This window comes from Scyliorhinus torazame, chromosome 11 (assembly GCF_047496885.1).
Source record: "Scyliorhinus torazame isolate Kashiwa2021f chromosome 11, sScyTor2.1, whole genome shotgun sequence".
NCBI classification, from domain to species: Eukaryota; Metazoa; Chordata; class Chondrichthyes; order Carcharhiniformes; family Scyliorhinidae; genus Scyliorhinus; species Scyliorhinus torazame.
In genome coordinates, this window is record NC_092717.1 from 110,555,571 (window position 1) to 110,568,802 (window position 13,232).

The 13,232-nt window shown below is 54.7% G+C and overlaps 1 protein-coding gene across 2 annotated transcripts in view; it reads right to left on the bottom strand.

Moving 5' to 3' along the window:
- The window catches only part of prex2 (phosphatidylinositol-3,4,5-trisphosphate-dependent Rac exchange factor 2), an 825,781-nt gene that overhangs the window by 129,685 nt on the left and 682,864 nt on the right, over positions 1-13,232 (bottom strand). The gene's annotated exons all lie outside the window — the stretch shown is intronic.

Here is a 13,232-nt window from a genome sequence, read left to right on the forward strand (position 1 = left end):
AGAACGCCATGGGCGAGCCGCCTGCAATGGAGAACTCAGTTGACGTCGGGAGGGATTCTCCGGTCACCGGGTAGACTCGGCCGGAGAATCCCGCCCTCAAACAGAAACCTAGGCAGCACCAACAATTTCACTGTTTGCACCCACCCAGCCAGCAACAGCGGCAATGCATCCGACCTCTCAAAATCCTCCATCATCTGCTCCACCAGTCGAGCCAAGTTCAGTTGATGCAGCTGCACCGAGCTACGCGCCATCTGGCTACCCAAATACCTGAAACTCGCCACCACCACTCTAAACGGTAACGCCCCCAGTCTCTGTTCCTGCCCTCTGGCATTAAATGCGAACCCCTCGCTCTTTCCCATGTTTAATTTGTATCCCAAATTGCCCCAAAATTTCCACAATATCTCCAATGCTACCCACCGGATCCGAGATATATAGGGCGGAATTCTCTGAAAATGGGGCTATGTCCCACGCCAGCGGGAAAACCGGCGCCAACTACTCCGGCGTCACCAGCCCCCAAAACGGAGGAATTCTCCAGTTTCTGGGGGGCTAGTTTGACGCCGAACTGGTTCGCGCCACTCCAGCCAGCGCTGAAGGGACGGCGTGAGTTCGCGCATGCGTGGAACGGCTGCTGTGATCTCAGGCATGCGCAGACCGGCCGGCGTATTTCCGCGCAAGCGCAGACCGACCGGCGTATTCCCGCGTATGCGCGGGGGTTCTCTTCTCCGTGCCGGCCCCCGGGCAATATGGCGGAGCCCTAGAGGGGCCCGGCGCGGAGGAAAGAAGACCCACACGGAACCAGCTTACCTGCAGGATCGGTAGGCCCCAATCGCAGGCCAGGCCACCGTGGGGGGCCCCCCCGGGGTCGGATCCCCCTGCGCCCCCCCCCAGGACCACCCCCACACACTTACCTGCCAGGTCCCACCATGCGTGAGGTGAGTAATTCACGTAGGCGGGGCTGGGCAAAACTGGGCGGCCACTCGGCCCGTCGGGGTCCGGATAATCGCCGGGGAGCCGCTGTCAACCGCCCCCGACTGGCGTGGCGGGAATCCCGCCGTCCCCCGAAAAACGGCGCAGGAGAATAGGGCAGTCGGTGTCGGGGCGGCGGGGCGGGATTCGCGCCTCCCCCCGGCGATTCTCCGACCCAGCGGGGGGTGGGTGAATCTCGGCCATAATAACAGGTCATCCATATACAGTGAGACTCTATGGGCGGGATTCTCTGATGCTGTGGCTAAGTGTTGACGCCATCGTAAACGCCGTTGTGTTTCCCGACGGCATCAACATGGCCTCAGGATCAGCAATTCTGACCCCTACAGAGCGCCAGCTCGGCACTGGTGCGGTCCTCGCATGCGCAGTGGGACCGGCGCGATTTCTGCGCATGCGCGGTGTCTCCCTTCTCCGCACCGGCCCCAACACAACATGGCGTAGGGCTACAGGGGCCGGCGCAGAACAAAGGAGGCTCCCAGCTCGAGAGGCCGGCCCGCCGATCGGTGGGCCTCGATCGCGGGCCAGACCACAGCGGAGGCACCTCTCCCGGGGTCGGACCCCCCCATCCGCCCCCGGGTCCTTCCACGCCGAGGTCCTGCCAGGTAAGACCAGGTTGGAACGCGTGGCGGTACTTTGGTTTTTTGGAACGGCCGCTCAGCCCCCGACCGGTGCCGTGCCGACCATGCCGGCGCCGATTCTCCGCTCTCCGGAGAGTCGTGTCTCGGCGGTGTGGCGCAATTCGAGCCGGTCGCGGCGATTCTCCGGCCCAGCCCTAGGCTCAGAGAATCCCGCCCTATGTTCGGCCCACCCTGCTCAATCCCTCTCCAATCCCTCAAAACCCTAAGCGCCATTGCCAATGGCTCTATTGCCAAGGCGAATAGCAAGGGGGAGAGCGTGCACCCATGCCTTGTCCCACATTGTGGCCCAAAATATCCTGAACTTGCTCGGTTCGTCCATAGGCTCGCAACCAGTGCCTTGTATAGCAGCCAGACCCAATCCACAAACCTCCGCCCAAACCTGAACCTCCAACCAATACGCCAACTCCACCCGGTCACAAGCCTTCTCCACATCCATCGCCACTACTACTTTACATCCTGCCCCCCCCGAAGGCCTCCGCACATTCTCTGACACCTGCCTTCCCTTCACAAAACCCATCTGATCATCGCATATTGCTCCGGCACATGGTCCTCAATCTGCAATGCAAGCACCTTCGCCGCATCGACATTCAATCACAATATTGGCCGATACGATCCACACTGCTCCGGATCCTTATCCTTCTTTAGAATCAGGGAAATGGAAGCCTGCGACAATGTAGGAGGGTGTTCCCCTCTCTCCCTTGCTTCATTATACGTCCTCACCAGCAGTGGCCCCAAACTATGTAGAAAACTCTTGCGGGAGCCAGTCCGGCCCTGGGGCCTTCCCTGTTTGCATCGCCCCCATACCATCCATCCCCTCCCTCAGTCCAATTGGGGCCCCCTGGCCCTGAACCAGTCCCTTCTCCAGTTTGAGAAATTGCAACCCATCCAGGAACTGCCACATCCCCTTCTACCCAGTTGGGGGCTCCAACTCGTACAGCCTCCTATAGAAGGTCTCAAATACCCCATTTACCCCAACCGGGTCCATTACCACCTTACCCTTATCACTCCTAATTCTGCCAATCTCTCTCGCCGCTGCATGCTTTTTTAACTGATGGGCCAACATCCTGCTCACCTTCTCCCCGTACTCATACACTGCCCCTCTGGCCCTCCCCAACTGTCCCACCACCCTCCCTATAGAGACGAGACCAAACTCCATTTGGAGCCTCTGCCTCTCCTTCAACAAAGCTGCCTCCGAATACCTTCTATCCACCCTCAAAAACCCATCCATCAGCCTTGCCCTCTTCTCTCGCTCCACCTTCTTCCTGCCTGCCCAAGTCTAAATAAAGTCCCCTTTAACTACTGCCTTAAGTGCCTCCCACAATGTGGAGGCTGTGACCTCCCCGTGCCGTTCAACTCCACATATTCCCGAATGGCAGCCCTCACCTGCTCACACACCTCCCCATCCGCCAGGAACCCCATATCTAACCTCCACTGCGGCCATTGGGCCTCCCCCCCGAGCCACCCGCAAATCAATCCAGTGCGACGCATGGTCGGAAAACACGATCGCCGAGTACCCTGAGTCGTCCACCCCTGCTAGCAGCTCCTTGTCCATCACAAAAAAGTCAACCCGGTGCACATGGGAGAAGTATGAAAACTCCTTCACCCACGGCCTCCCAAAACTCCCCCCCCCCCCCTCCCCCATGTGCTCCATGAAACATCTCAGCTCTCTCATCACTGACGACACCCTTGCTGACTTGGGACTCGACCGGTCCAAGCTCGGATCTACAACTGTATTAAATTGCCCCCCCATAATCAACCGATGCAAATCCAGGTCTGGAATCTGCCCAACACCCACCTCATAAAATCCATGTTATCCCAATTCGGGGCATAAATGTTTACCAGACCCACCGGCATCCACTCCAACGTTCCACTGACCATCATATACCTACCCTCCCGGATCGGCCACAATACTCTTCACCTCAAACACAACCATCTTATTGACCAATACCGCCAAACAGCAGAGGGTGTGACAGATGTAGATGTGGGAGGGAGGGGAAGGGGGAAGCAAAGGGGAGAAAGAGTAAGGAAAGGTGGATAAGATGGGGGTGTCCAATATATATAAAGAAAGAAAGAAATGGTAAAAGACAGTTCAAATGAAATGGGATGAAAATAAATGGGTGGAGGTGGGGTAGAGCTAATCATCTGAAGTTTTTAAATTCGATGTTGAGACGGAAAGGCTGTAGATGAGATGTTCCCACCTAACCGTAAGATGAGATGTTCCTCCAGTTTGCGTTGAGCTTCACTGGAACATTGCAGCAGGCCAAGGACAGACATATGGGCATGGGAGCAGGGCCTTGTGTTAAAATGGCAAGCAACGGGAAGGTCAGGGTCCTGAATGCGCACAGATCGAAGATGCTCAGCAAAGCGATCACCCAGTCTGCGTTTGGTCTCTCCGATAGAGAGGAGACCACATTGGGAGCATCGAATGCAATAAACCAGATTGAAAGAGGTGCAGCACGGTAGCATTGTGGATAGCACAATTGCTTCACAGCTCCAGGGTCCCAGGTTCGATTCCGGCTTGGGTCACTGTCTGTGCGGAGTCTGCACATCCTACCCGTGTGTGCGTGGGTTTCCTCCGGGTGCTCCGGTTTCCTCCCACAGTCCAAAATTGTGCAGGTTAGGTGGATTGGCCATGATAAATTGCCCTTAGTGTCCAAAATTGCCCTTAGTGTTGGGTGGGGTTACTGGGTTGTGGGGATAGGGTGGAGGTGTTGACCTTGGGTCGGGTGCTCTTTCCAGGAGCCGGTGCAGACTCGATGGGCCGAATGGCCTCCTTCTGCACTGTAAATTCTATGATAATCTATGAAATGCTGCTTAACCTGGAATGAGTGTTTTGGGTCTGAGATGTTAAGCATGGAAGAGGTAAAGGGGCAGGTGTTACATGTATATGGAATAGGAGCAGAAGTAGGTCAACGGCCCCTCAAACCTACTCTGACGTAAACTGGCCGAGTTCCAGACGGCGTGGTTCGAACCACATTTTGCCTGTTGGGAACGGCCAATGGCGGCTGCGGAGTCAGTCTGCGGCCGCCCTCATGGAGGGCGGGGGATCCTTCACCGGGGAGGGCCTCACAGACGGCCTGGCTATTGATCGGGGGTCACCGATCCGTGGGCGCGCCTGATTGCGGGTGGGGCCAACTTTTTGGTGCCGGTCCGCGGTGTGGGTCCGCCATGTCGCGCTGAGCGGTTGCCGCAGGCCGCCGCCGTGCGCGGACCCCCAATCAGAAGTGCAGGGCCCCGTATCGGCAGCCGGAGCTGCGAGGAGTACCCCGGGGCTCTGCTAGCCCCCTTCAGGTGGGAGAATCACTTTGGCCTTTCTTTAGGAAAGTCCAGAGTGATTCGCCCACGTTTTGGCACTGGAGTGGGGACATTATTGGAGAATCCCGCCCCCTGTCTTTCACCTTTATTATTAACTGAGGGGAACAGCTGCCTTCTTTCCACCTTTCCCATGTCCGTCATAATCTTATATACCTCAGTCAGGTCCCCTCTCAGCCTTCTCAGCTTCAAAGGGAAGAACCCGGGCTTATCCAGTCTCACTTCACAGCTAAAATGTTCCATCCAAGGCAACATCCTGGTGCACTTCCTCTGCATCCCCTCTAATGCAATTACAGGCAGGGCACAACTCTACCATCATTTACCAGCATGGGAACGGTGGGGAGGTGAGTGAATGGACAGAAACATGATGGTGAATGGAATACGGGAGTGACGAAGGTATACCAGGCACAGGGATGGCTAGGGTGGGGGCGTTGGAGCCTGACATACATGCAAACCCGGGGAGGTGGGGGGGTAAAACCCAGGAGGGGGGTGGCTGGGGTTTGTGTGGTACAAGAGGAAGGGGTGCACACAGACTCATAACTGAGAAGTGGGGGGAGCAGGGTTAGGGTTGCACAAGATGGAAGAGGTACACAGAGACTCACGACTGAGCTAGAGGTGGTCGAGGTGAGCCTTAAGGCAGCTGAGGTTAAGTGTCAGAGCGTCATAGTCCAGGGGCCGTTGCCAAACAGTTGGGGTGAGAGATCAAAGGCAGTCCGGGATTTTGCCGACCATGCTACAGGAAAATGCATGGCATGCACTTCATGGTCCCAGACGACGAAGCGGCAAGTCCTGTCTGATCAATGGTGGTCATCCAAGCATGGTGCAGTCAGTACCTCACACAAGGTGGTTCTGGCGGTGGCTGCCTTGGTGTTGGGCTGCCTGTAAATGGGGAAACCGTAATAAAGGAGGTACTTGAAGCCCTAATGGTAGGGGGATCTCTGTATGTAACCGTGCAGCCATGGGGACATCCACATGATGGGTTCTGGGTGAGGGCAGAGTTGTCCACAATAATCACAATGAATTCCCCAGTGTTGCCTGGGGAGGCTGGAGAATGACTGGAGGGAGATCCACCTGTACATTGTGGGGTTCCACAATGATCAGAGGGATGTGAACAGTGACACGGGTGGAGATGTAGCTGGTCTGGAAGTAGAAGTACAGCAGAAATATGTTGTAAACCATGATGCAATTTAGAAATGAAACGAGAAAACAATTGCCCAGAAGGGATCTGAGGCAGTGTGTGAGGATTCCATGGGCGGGATTCTCCACTCCCGCGCCGAAGTGGCCGCGCCGTCGTGAACGCCGTCGAGATTCACGACGGCGCGAAACGGCCCTGGTCCCGACCGATTAAGGCCCTGACAATGGGCCAGGATTGGGGCCGCATCATCTACCTGCGCCAGACCTTGTCGCCCGCGTAAAGCGGCGCCGCATAGATGACGTGGCCGGCGCCGCATAACGGGCGTCATCCGCACATGCGCGGGTTGGCCGGCGCCAACCCGCACATGCGTGGTTGCCGTCCTCTCTAAGTCCGCCCCGCAAGAGGATGGCGGACGGATCTTGCGGGGCAACGGAAGGAAGGAGGTCCTCCTTCAGAGAGGACGGCCCGACGATCGGTGGGCACCGATCGGGGGCCACCCCACATATGAGGTACCCCCCGGTGCAGGATCCCCCCTCACCCCCCCGCAGGCCGCCCCCACCAGCGTTCACGCACCGCTCACGACTGCAGCGACCAGGTGTGGATGGCGCCGGGGGGAACCCGCCGTTTTGGCCTGGCCGCTCGGCCCATCCGGGCCTCAGAATAGCGGGGGTGCCGGAGAATCGCCATTTCCGGTGTCTCCGGCGATTCTCCGGCCTGCGAAACTCGACCGGGCCGTTCCCGGCGCTTGGGAGAATCGCGGGAGGGCATCGGATCGGCGTCCCTGGAAATTTTGTCGGCCCAGGCGATTCTCCCAACCGGCGTGGGAGTGGAGAATCGCGCCCCATGTCTGAACTCTGAGACACTTTCAGGGAGCAACCTCATACACACTAGAATTTCAACATGGGGATTATGGATCAGCTCAGAGAACCCATGAAGATTTTGTTTAAAAGTTAGAGTTGCAACCAATACTGATGATGTGCTTTAACAGGACACTACATTGGGGCGTGATTTATCCAATAGATTTCTATGCCTGCTTTCGGGCGCGTTTAGCGGGGGTGTTTCGCGGCGGCTGTAGCAGTGAGAAATATCTCGCTATTAAACAGCACTTTGTCATTTATTTTAGTCTCGGAGAGTTTCTCTCCACCATAGCCACACTCAGAGGGATTTTCTGCTGGTGAGCTTAAGGCTCCTCACAGATCGGCGCGCCATTTTGTCTGGCTTCCTGATCTCACTCCCCCCCCCCCCCCCCCCCCCCCCCCAGTTTTCGACCTCCCCCAACCTTGGGGGGACTCCCAGGAACCCACCCCTCACTCCCCTCTACCAGTTAAGGCCCCCTGGCATTGTCAACCTGCATTCGGGCACCCTGGAACTGCCAGTGTGGTAGTCCCAAGATATCTGGGTGCCAGGGGGAGTGTCAGGGTGCCAGCCTGCTGGGTGTCTCCTATGACCTGGGAGACCCCCCTTGGAGAGCCCCCCCTGCCGCCGCCAAGGTGACATTATGCTTGGTCCATGTTTGTGTGTACCAGGAGTAAATGGTGCCCTGGTGAGATCTCGCAGGTGCAGCCATTGAGTACCGGGCGCCGGGAGACTCTGGCGAATGTATATTTAAATGAGATGAACATTGGATCTTGTGAGATGTTTCGTCATCGCGAATCTTGTCAGAGGCCTCGTCCGACACCAAGTCAGACACGGGGCGGCTGCTGAACTGCGCTCTAGGAATTGGGGTAACATTAGAGGTGGCCTCATTGAGCATTTAACAGCCAAAGGAATGTGAGAAAGGAAGAGGCAGCCAGACATTAAGAGAGCACAGCTGTTGGATATATTCATGAAGCTCTGTCAAATCCTACAATATTGTCCATTTGACATGGGTCACAGCACACAAGACATTCAAATAATTCCAAAAATGCAAGGGAGGGATAATCTCACATCCAAATTAGTTAGCATATGAGTGCCTTTCAAGAGACTCAAGATCAGATGGCTGTGCTCAATCCTCTTCCATCCATTATGGGATTGAGATGTCAAGCTGTTGGCGTAGCTTCTTAACCACACATGATCTTTGTGCCAGACATATATAATCTTTGTGCCAGTTACCTTGCAAGTTCTCACGACTCCTGCACCCACAGTCACTCTAGGTGCCACAGATATTCAAAGGACTGTAGCACTTAGTGTTGATTGCTGGTTGATCAGGGGTACCCACTGAAGAGATGGTTCATGACACAAGTGTATCATCCTCAAAGTGCCACAGAGAAGAGATGTAACATGGTGCACTCTGTGACAAGTTCCCTCATTGAGCAAACCATTGGCATCCTGAAGATGTACTTCTTGATGTTTGGAACGTTGAGGTGGGCTCCGAAGTACTCTCCAGAGAGGGTGTTCTTCATCATCGTGGCCTGCTGCACTCTGCACAACCTGGCACTTCAAAGGGGAAACATGGAGGAGGCAGAAATTTTCTCTGTCAAGCAGAATTTAGAAGGGCAAGAACTTAGAAGGGCAATGGTAGTCAGCAGCTACGTGAAGATGTCATCACAGGGACTTCGGGTGGCGGCCATGGAGTGAATGATTGCACACAGGGCAGCTCTGGCACGAAGGCATTGATTTGAACTCTTTTTACCCGAAAACAGGGGAATTTTGATGGGAATATGTAGCTGAAGGTATGGAAGGGAAGATCCCCCCAGGAGTGGCATGTCTGCTGGTTATCAGACCTGGCACAAGAAGGTTAAAGATCTGGCCGAGGAACTGGAGGAGACTATGGTGCAGCAACAATTGGAAAGGTGGAGGAAGGGGAAGGGTTGTTGCATTCTGGAAAACCCCAGATGGAGCAGTTGATGGCATTCATCAGAGAGGTGTTTCACCAGCAACGAAAGGAGATGCAGGAAGACCAATCGAAGGCCATCGAAGGAGCGGTAGCACCCCTGAAAGGCTCAATGGAGAAAGTCAAGAAGTGCTTGGAGGCACAGGGGTCGCAGATATGGGAGATGGAGAGGGTGAGGTCTGACCACGGTGATCGGGTGGTGGCATTGGAGGATGAGGTGGGCTCCTGGGGGACCTTTGTAAGTTGCTAAGGGGAAAAATAGAGAAGCATGAGAATAGATCTGGAAGGCAGAACCTGCGTATCGTCGGCTTGCCTGAAGGTGTGGAAGGCACGAGTGCTACGAAACATGTTTCAAGGGTGCTGGCGGGGCTGGTGGTGGAGGGGGTGTTGGACAAGGCCCCAGAGGTGGATAGAGCACACAGGTCTCTAAGGCAGAAGCCAAGAGTGGGGGAGCACTGCAGGCGGTGACTGTGAGGCTCCACAAGTTTGTGGAGAAGGAGACTATCTGCAGTGGGCCAGGGAAAAGCGGAACTGTGAATGGGAGGGGAACAATGTCCAAATCTATCAGGACATTGGAGCAGAGCTGGCGAGAAGGCATGCGAGGTTCAATAGGGCCAAGGCGGCTCTTTATCGAGGGCAAGTTTGGGGTACTGTACCCGGTGAAACATTTGAAGGCCAGGAATACTATTTCAATACCCCAGAGGAAGCCAATGAATTCATTAGAGATCATAAACTGGAGGAGAATGAACGTTGATGGGGGAACGGAGGAGTTGGAACAACGGAGTTTGGTAGATGAGGGTAGTATGGGAGCCGGATGGTGTTTTTTTTCTTCTTCTCGGCAATGGGGGGGGGGGGGGGGGGGGGGGTGATTTTATTGTTGCGATTATTTATTAGTTAACGGCAAGTTTGTGAAGAGGCAACTGCGACTCCTCCCCCCCCCCCCTCCCGTGCTGCCTGTGATTATTTTTTGGAGAAGGTGACCTGTGGCTTTGGATGTGCCTTTATTTGGGCAGGGGAGGGGGAGGTCCACAGGGAGCCATCTGCACATACCAAGGAGGAAAGGGTGGGGTGAGGGGTGGAAGTGGATATAGGAGGAGCCTTTGGGCAGGAGCTGCCACGTTGGCCGTGGTGGTTGGCTGGGGGGGGGGGTTATGACTTGGTCGTGTTGGAGGAGAAGCATGGTCATGGATGGAGAAGTGGGCCATCTTGGATGGGCCCGGTTTAGGGTGAAATTAAAGGGGACAGAATTGGTAGGCGAGGATGGTGGACAGTAGAAGGGAATGGACGCGCAAGCCTCTGGTAAGGTTCGTAACATGGAACATACGGGGGCTGACCGGGCCAGTAAAGAGGTCTTGGGTCTTTGCACTTGAGGAGTTTGAAGATGGGGGTGGTCTTTCTGCAGGAGATGCATCTCCGAGTGAAGGATCAGGTTAGATTGAGAAAGGGATGGGTGGGTCAGGTATTTCACTCGGGGTTCGATTCAATGTCGCAAGGGGTGGCCATCCTGTTGAGTACAAAGACGGGGTTTGTAAGTGCCAAAGAAGTGCGGGATCCGGGGGGGAGAGATAGGTGATGGTGAGAGGGGTGTTGAAGGGGATGCCGGTAGTGCTTGTGAATGCATATGCACCGAATTGGGATGACTTGGGGTTTGTGAGGGGGCTGTTGGGAGCAATTCCAGACCTGGATACGCACCAGTTGATTATGGGAGGGGCCTTGAATTGTCATCTGGAGCCAAGGTTGGACAGATCGAGCCCCAGGTCAATGGGAAAGCTGCAAATGGCGAAGGAGCTGGGAGGGTTTATGGAAAGGATGGGTATGATGGACCCGTGGAGGTTTAAGAACCCGGGGTAAAGGGAGCACTCCTTCTTCTCGCACAAGTTTCAAGTATACTCCAGAATAGATTTTTTTGTGGTTGAGACGAGAGATGTTGGTGGGGGTGGTGGGGCAGAGCATGCGGGAATCGTAGTTTCTGACCATGCACTGCACTGGCTGCAAGTCGACTTAGTTCGAGGCAGGAACAGAGGCTGGGATGGAAGTCAGACTCGGGGCTTTTAGCGGACAGGGGGTTCTGCGATAAGGTGTGGTCGGTGATTAAGGACTACATGGAGCTGAACCAAAATGGGGAGGTATCGCCGATCACATTCTGGGAGGCATTGGCGACCACAGTCTGGGAGGCATTGAAGGTGGTGGTTCAGGTGGAGATTATCTCATTCAAGGCGCACGAAGATAGGAGGAGGAGAGAGGAGTATGGCCGATTACTGGATGAGATAGTCGAGGTTGACAGGGATTATTCGAGGGCCCGCACCACGGAAGGATTACCGAAAATAAGTTACAGGGATAATTCGACAGGCTGACGATGGGAAGGGCGGTTGGGCAGCTACAGAGGACGGGGAGGTTGCAGTATGAATATGGAGAGAAGGTGAGCCACATGTTAGCCCATTAGCTGCGGAGGCAGGCCTCAGCCAGGGAAATTCTGCGAGTACGGACAGGGAAGGGGGAGGTAGTGTTGGAGCCGGGAAAGATAAAAGGCGTTCAGGGAGTACTATGAGAAATTGTATAGGGCCGATCCAGGGGTGAGGAAGGGCATATGAGAGCGTTTTCCGGGTGGGCTGGAATTCACACGGCTGGATGAGGAAAGCAGGCAGGCACTGGAGGAGCCATTAGGGTTGAGAGAGGTGATGGAAAGCATAAGAGGGATGAAGTTGGGGAAGACCCCGGCGCCGGCAGTTACCCGGCGGAGTACTATAAGGAGTGTGTGACATAGTTGAAAAGGGGGGATTATTTTTACAAACTGTAAACATGAGATGTGGAGAAGGTTCTCCGACTTATTAATGTTTTTGTACTTTGGAATATGTTTACAAAAAGATATCATCTCAGTAGCACCATGCAGAAGATGTGCCCATGACACTTTGATAGTCCCAAGGTTCCAGCAGCAATAAGATCCAGGCAAGGGGACCAGAGCACATTTCTCCTATCCCTTAGTGGCTTGTCAGGGATCGTAAAGGCCTTTAGAATTGGTGACATCACAAGCAAGGTCAGCGTGGCACGGTAGCACAGTGATTGGCACTGTTGCTTCACAGTGCCAGGGACCTGGGTTCGATACCCAGCTTGGGTCACTGTCTGTGCGGAGTCTGCACATTCTCCCCGTGTCTGTGTGGGTTTCCTCCGGGTGCTCCGGTTCCCTTCCGCAAGTCCCGAAAGACGAGCTGTTAGATGAACTCAAGGGACTGGTGATGGGAGGGAACAGTCACAGTCTGGTTTGGGGGGGTAGGGGGATTCAGTAGGGTGGCTGGTGCAGGGTGAGAGTTTGTTCGGTGAAGGTTTCATGTGGGGTGGTCATGAAAGGAGACTATACAGGTGCCTTGGATAACGTGAGGGGAAAGGGTCAGGATGAGCTTGGGGACAGTAATGGATACCAACACTGAGGGGAGGGAAGGTGGATCAGGATAGGGTCCATGGTAAAGTGGGGAGGAATGGTGAGATTGAGTGGGGTGATGGCGAAAGTTGCTGAGTGACAGAAGGTGGAGGAGCAAGTCTGGAATGTAACAAAAAACATTTTTCACATCTGACCTTTACCACGCAGTTAGTCAGTGAGATCCCACAAAGGGGAAGAGGGTTTTCTGGGTGAGTGGAGCTCAAGGTGAGTACAAGTGGCTGACTAAAGGGACACCTAAATAATTATTAGGCAACTGGATATCAACAATGCTCTCCTCTCTGTAGTGAAACCCACATGGTAGCAGTTTGTTTCTTACTCATATATCTCATAACACTGAGATCTCAACAAGGGCCATGTGCTATCTTCAGAGCTGAAGGGAGGGAGGGAGGTGGATGCCTCCAAAGTGCACAGCTAGTGGATGACAGTCAACCCGCGACTACTAGCCTCCATCCTTCCGGGTGAATGATCCTCATTGACAGGAGGTCACGTGGTTAGTCTTGCTATCATAGAATCATAGAATTTACAGTGCAGAAGGAGGCCATTCAGCCCATTGAGTCTGCACCGGCCCTTGGAAAGAGCACCCTACCCAAGCCCACACCTCCACTCTATCCCTGTAACCCAGTAACCCCACCCAACCTTTTTGAACACTAAGAGCAATTTATCATGGCCAATCCACCTAACCTACACATCTTTGGACTGCGGGAGGAAAACGGAATACCCAGAGGAAACCCACGCACACACGGGGAGAACGTGCAGACTCCGCACAGACAGTGTCCCAAGCCGGGAATCGAACCTGGGACCCTGGAGCTGTGAAGCAACTATGCTAACCACTATGCTACCATGCTATGCTGCCAAGGCACTTTCTGTATAGAGTCTCAAGGGTTGCAGAGGCAAGTGGAATAGTGTCAGAGGGAG